This window comes from Palaemon carinicauda, chromosome 16, assembly GCF_036898095.1.
Source record: "Palaemon carinicauda isolate YSFRI2023 chromosome 16, ASM3689809v2, whole genome shotgun sequence".
NCBI lineage: Eukaryota > Metazoa > Arthropoda > Malacostraca > Decapoda > Palaemonidae > Palaemon > Palaemon carinicauda.
In genome coordinates this window covers 26908146-26915645 of record NC_090740.1, presented here as the reverse complement: position 1 = coordinate 26915645, position 7500 = coordinate 26908146, and positions in this window count along the sequence as shown.

The following is a 7500-nucleotide window of genomic DNA, read 5'->3' as shown; positions in this document are numbered from 1 at the left end:
GCAAAGTGTTGTTGTTGATGAGGTCTTTAGTGAGTATAGGAATGTGATTTATGGTGTTCCTTAAGGTAGTGTTCTTGGACCATTACTTTCCATATTATATACACATATGTGATTTGGCCTAGAAATCAAGCATATGCAGGTGATGCTACTCTCTTTGTCTCAATTCCATCTCCTGAATGTAGATCTGGCATTACTGAATCTAGCTGAAATTAGTGTGTGGTGCAAATTATGGGCATGAACAAAACTCAAAGTATGACTGTAAGTAAGATGAGGACAGTGGCTCCTCAACATCCAGATATCTGCATACATACTGTAATGTTTCTTGATTGTATATTTATTCTTGAGAAACACATTTGGTCTGTTTCTTCTTCAATTGTACAAAAAATTGTTAATTAAGAAAGTCTTTTAAGATTTTTGGTGAACAATCTATTCTGAAGAAATGATTTAATTTTTTCATTCTGCCTTCTTTGGAGTATTGTTCTCCTGCCTGGTGTTCTGCTACTGAATCTCATCTTAATTTGTTGGACAAAAACTTGCTATCTATTAAATTCCTTATTCCTGGTCTAGATATTAATCCTTGGCACCGCCGTTTAGATAGTTCTTCATGCATGTTGGATAAGATGTTTCATAATTTCTACCATCCTTTGCACTCGGAGCTTCCCAAACTGTACCATCCTGTACGTAGTACAGACATGCCTTCTCGATCATAGGCTCAGTACCACACAGTATTCTAGAAGTTTTATTCCAGCTGTGACCAGAGTGTGGGATGATCTTCCTAATCATACACGATGGAACTTTAGAAGTTGAAACTTGAAGCGATCCCAATTAGTTGAACTCATTGTTCTGTTTTAGCGCTGTACCATCTTTCACTTGAATGTTTACTCCTTATTGTTTATTTTGAACTGGCTGACATAAGTCTTTTTTCATAGTTTATTTATGAAAGATTTATTTTACAGTTATTACTGATCTTAAGATAATTCATTTTAATCTTGCATTAATTATCATGTAGTTTATTTATTTCCTTACTCCCTTTCTTCACTGAGCTATTTTCATTGTTGGGGCCTTTGGGGTTATAGCATCCGCAAATGAATAATGATAATAATAATAGTTTGCATTAAATTTCTACTTGTTTTTTTTTCCATAAAACTCTCATTGAATTCTATTTTGATTCCCAACGTATGTTGATTACCCTGATAATTCCATTTGATTTAATTTTCTACGTATTTTAATTCCCTTAGTACTAGATCCAGTATGTCTTATTTGTTTGGTTATTTGTCCACACATCTAAAAGTTATTAGTGAATTTCAATTAATGAAAGAACTGAGAAGCGTTGATTAAATTTCGATATGGGATTTGATGCCAAAGGAGGAATGTTTATTGTCCAAATGACACTTAGCAGCATTCGATGCCAACAGAGTTAGACAGAGGTTATTTATTTATTTATTGTCTAAGAATCCAACAAATATCTAGATATGGTGAATAACAATCTGGGCACATATGACTACCATGAGGTTTACGTGTTATTGATTTTCTGATACGACTCTCTATATGGATTCAATACATCTAGTGTGGCTGGATTATTAAGATTTAGTTGGAAGTAAATGTATGTACGGTATATTTGAGCGTTTTCAGTGAGATAATTCAGATTTTTTTTAGTTACCCATTAATTGATAATAATTATTGGATGGACTTTCGAATCGTAAAGTATAAAACTCCTAATCGTGATTTTGAAATATGGGAAAATGACTGATTGCCTACCAACAACTTGCTCTTATGTTCTGTAGTCACGATGTGTAATGTCTATCGTGTCAGATTTTTAATATACCCCAACCTTTAAGATTTCTCACGATAGAGTCCACTTCAAACGAGATATACTCCTTCCCTGCATACTTCGTCAAGTCAAGATTTAATCTGCCTGTGTGGGTAAGATATCGTCTCTCCTTCAATTAGATATATAAATGAAAAAGATGAAATCTCTTTGATAAACATATTGCGAGTGCAGTTAATTCATACAGCCAGGACCCGCAGTATGTCATAAGAGCCAGCATGTTTAAAAGCTACAAATTTTCTTGTTTAAAGGTTTAAAGTCCGCTCATGAATGGCAGAGGCAAGGGACAGTGACAATGCCCTATCAAGAAGGACAATGCCCTTGAGACTAACCATATTACATATGATCTGCGACCAAGCCCCTCTCCACCTAAACTAGCACCAAGGAGGGCCAGGCAATGGCTGCGGAAGACTCAGCAGATAGACTTATATGCCCCCCCCCCCCAAACACCCCATCCTTAGCTCAGAAGGATGGTGAGGTTGCAGCGACCAAAGAAACTAATGAGTATGTGCGGAACTCTAACCCCAGTCTGACAATCACCAGGCATCTATCATCTTTTCACCCTGACATGAAACGAGGATCCTTGAAGGATTGTGCCTCGCTTTCACAGGTTATTTTAAAATTCTAGGCAAAGGTGAAAAGTATTCCGGGCATGACTTCAGTATTTGTGTAATTGATTCAAACAAAACTATCGCTGGTCTATTATTAAGGATGTTATCCTCGTTATATATTTTATTCATCACCCTCTGTATACACATCAACTGCCGTATTTTCCATAAATTGACTTTTGATTATTTTAAAGTTACGTGATAATTCAGTTATTACGTTAACATATTCATCACAGAATTTTATCATCCTGAGATCTCTATTACATCTGGTTGCGAACAAATTCCTCATTCGTGTAAAAATAGCGTAGTATAAGTTGAAATGTGTATAAAAATCACATTTGTTGTTTATTTTTAAAATATGTTAGAACGTTTTCTTGCCACTTTTCTTGAAATTCATACATCAATATTTAGGTAATATACTTTAATCGATATAAAATGAGCGCAGAGTAAAAATGTTTTTTTTTTTTTCAACTCCAGTAAAGAAATTTAGATATTCTTTTCTGTGAGCTGAATTATAAACTCGAAATCTCAGAGCTGTGCAGACCTCATCAACTTCAACCAGATCAACGCGAATTACGAATTAGTCAACGCTTTGTGTACGATTAAAAGGTTTAAAGGCCACTCATAAATGGCAGAGGTAAGGGACAGTGACAGTCCTATAAAGCAGGACAATGCCCTAGAGACTGACCATATACACATATGGTCAGCGCCCAAGTCCCCTCTCCACCCAAGCTAGGACCAAGGAGGGCCAGGTAATGGCTGCTGATGACTCAGCAGGTAGACCTATAGGCTCCCCCAAAACCCCATCCTTAGCTCACAAGGATAGTGAGGTTGCAGCGACCAAAGAAACTAACGAGTTTTAGCGGGACTCGAATCCCAGTCTGGCGTTCACCAATCAGAAACGTTACCACATCAGCCACCACAACCCTTGTTAAGAATTGTATATTAATTTATTCAAGATCAAAATATGTTAATTGTTTAAAGTATTTTTCTTTACAGATACTTCAACGTACGACATATTAATTATTTTCTTTCACTGGATAGCCGATTTTATCATTCCCTATTGAACAACGGCTATATTTATCCAAAGCAGGAAAACAAATGACTAAAGTCCGCCTCTGCTCCAGCTGCCGACGTCAAGATTATAATCTCTGCCGATCTATCAGGCAGCTTGATTAATGTCTCAAGTTTGAAGGGAATTCGACAATTTGTCGCGTAATTTTGCCCCTGGCAACAAAAATCCGGCTTCAAGAGATGCACGTGTTGGCATTATATCATGGGCTTCAAACAAGATTGCTATAACACAATATGGTTATGACATGATGTATTCCTGGCTTCGCGAATATTAGATGAACTTTTGTTGACACTGGTTAATATATTACAGGATATCACCCTCATCTTATGAGGAGAAACACACACACACACACACACACATATATATATATATATATATATATATATATATATATATATATATATATATATATATATATATATGTATATATATATATATATATGTATATATATACTGTATATATATATATATATATATATATATATACTGTATATATATATACATATATAATATATATATACATACATATATATATATATATATATATATATATATATATATATATATATAAAGACCTCAGACAAGTTAATTTGTGTCTGGTGTTTGGCCAGTTTACACGCTGACCAGTGTCGATTAATGTTGGTGGGATATTTTCGTCTGATCACTCACAGCAAACCATCCTAGTATGCGTGACCCTGACTAGTACAGCATTGCTAATTATGGGGAATGTATATATATATATATGTATATATATATATATATATATATATATATATATATATGTGTGTGTGTGTGTGTGTGTGACGTCTACAACTCGAATTCAACATCTCACCAGACAAACTTGACTCCAGTTAGGTTCCAGGATAAGACGAGAGCTGCAATTACGTTTTTCCCTCTAAAACAGTATTTGATGTTGACGTGCGTTGCGAATAACTTTTTTTCTTGATTCATGGAGTATATTGGTTGCCCAATGGAATTTCACTTCGATATAAAGGCAGTGGCAGTGAGAGTTATAATTCACCGATATTAATTAACAACTATTGATGCATTAACACCTTTTTTTGTTTTTTAATGGAAAATTTCAAGCTTCCATAGTTTTTTTTTTTTTCACAAAGCTTCAGAAAATATCATGACCAATCTCACAAGTTTCCTCCTCTTCAAGGTTCCATTCTTACTATGGGATTCACGTTGGTTTTTTTGGGAGCTTTATATCTTGTTCAAATCAGGCTAAACCTCGGGCTTACTCGCCCTCTCAGAACATCTATATTTGTAAACAGTGTTGATCTCAGACTATTCCCTTTAGAGTGGCACTATTCGTTATGATAAGGTGTACAACCTAGCTATTCCAGCATTTTCTCTAATATGAAGTAGTTTCAGTACTCCCATCTAGACTATCTGGGCCATTTTGCTTCTTTTGCTAATGAAATTCATAATATCAGAGCTGCAGAAGTTTTGATATAGAGTTCTCAAAGCTGGTTTGACTTGCGCATATAGCCGAAACCATGCAGATTACTCCCCCCTCACAGAATATCAAGATTTGCAAACAACAGATTGTAGTCTCGTGGCTACACCATTCTTTGCCGTACTTACATCCATATTATCCATGTCTTCCCACCCTTAAATACAGTATTTGAGCATGTTTCATTAAATCTACAATTAACTTATAATGTTCCTGTGATATATAACAGGTAAAACTGGTAAAATTGTTTGCCTGTTAGATTTGGTCTGATAACCAACACTATGCAGTAGGCAGGAATCGAGTCTATTGTTACTCCTGAGGCCAATTCTCGAGTTTGACTCATTGAGCTGGTTAATCTCTCCGTTTAATAATGTTAAAATTCTCAAGCCAGTGTAAAAGCTAACATTCTTTGTACTGGTAGACCATGAATGATAATTTCTTGATCAAACACCAACTCCTAGGCGGCTGAGGGTAATTGTACACCGTTGTTTAAAGCAGTCTCCATCTTCTAGAATGATAAAATGCTCTTGGTGTGACTCCTGACCTATCGATAATAGGTGAGTGATCCACAAGTAGGATTACTGTCTCTGTCTTTTCCCATCATTGGCACTGGATTGTACAGTAGGAAAGGATGACACAACCCAGCAGTTCCACGCCTGCAGGGAGGTTGATCCCAAACCTGTTAATGATCAGTCATTGATTACAAGCATCAAGCTGTACTCTATGTGCTTATAAGCACTGAGTTGCTCTCTTCGTGGCTATGATCACTGACCCAAACTCTGTGCTTTAACAACAAAGCTGCACACCAGACTATACTCATGCTTCTGATCACCCACTTCATTGTACACATGTATAAGCAACTACCATTACTCTTCGCGCATGCATGCCCCAAGCCATGCTTAGGATGATGAATTCAGAGTGGTGCTCCATACTCATTTACACACCGAGCAGTGCTTATGCTTTCAAGCATTAAAATAAGCACGCTTGTATGAACACTGCAGCTTGTGATTGAGGTTCCGATCTCACACCCATGCAAAGGACTAAATTCTTTGGAGCAATGTTCAAATGGGAAGTTTTCTTATTACTCATATCACAAACTGGAAAAAGAAGGAACTGTCCATAGATTGTTCCTTCTGGCATTTTGAGATGCACCTTTTGGGCAGTGCAAAAATTTGCCATTTCAAGGAAGATTTCACAAGTGTAGTCTTTTCAGTAGACTTAGAGTTTACCTATCAGGGTACTTGGTGCTGAAGGTTGTGTCTGAGAAGTTTCAGACAACCTCCACACCTCTGTACCTTAAGGACGTTGCCCACAGGCCCCTGTACCTCTTTCCTTTGGTTCTGAGGTGACGGCTCAGTAAATGTTTTAACTCTACTAACTCCCTCCATTAAGCTTACATGTTTGAGATAAGTCTAGACAGGAAAAGTGGAATTACTGGCCCTTGTACCTTTTTCTTGTTCTCTTGAGGTGATGCAACAGCCACAACCGTTACATGCAGGTCGGACGAGCGATACTGGTCAGTTATGTGATGAAATGTGATGATTGGTTCACTTGTGATCCCATAATACTTTAATAGCCTTCGAAAGGTCGTGATACCTGTCCAGGGTGAAAAGGAAGCCTATATTCGGTCAAGGAAAACCTATCTCCTTAACAGAGAGATGTCGGAAATGTCGACCAGACAGTATTAGATTATGCAAATGTTATAATACTGACACCTCCTCCTCCTTGCTTCTTAGTAATATGCAGAAATTAATTAATCAAAGAAGCCTTTTCTATTAGGGCTATTTTAATGAAATCCTTGATCACTAAACCGCACTTTTATTAGTCAAGAGATATTTATTGATTTAAATGAAATATGGTAATTTCAAGGGACTTCTTTTGTCTTATTTTACATGAAATAAGGAAATTTATTTACAATGCTGGCAAACGTCTGTGTACTTTTTCACAGCGTATCAGTGCCCCTAACATTAAATGAAAACAAGTTCAGCCTTCAAGAAGCTAATATTCATTGCTTCCAGTGCCGATGTCTCTCTCGGACCCACAAATTAATTATAAACTTCATAGCTAGAATGGGATTTACTCTCATTTTTTCTCGCGGAACTTTCATTGGCCTTGATCTTGTCATTGGCAAGGTAGATACATCTAGAAAATGGATTTACTGACTTTTCTTTTCATTTCACTGCCAGTCTATGGAATTATCTCGCTCAACTGGTTTTCTTGACCTGTATAATCCGTTCTTCCCTTATATATATATATATATATGTATATATATATATATATATATATATATATATATATATATATATACATATATATATATATATATATATATATATATATATATATATATATATATATATATATATATATATATATATATATATATATATTCTTTCGGGAGAAACTGTTAGAAGGCGTCGGGTTCCTCATCCGATATTAACGTTTGTTTATATGATTATATATACACAGATATGCGTGTATATGTTTGTTTGTTTATATATATATATATATATATATATATATATATATA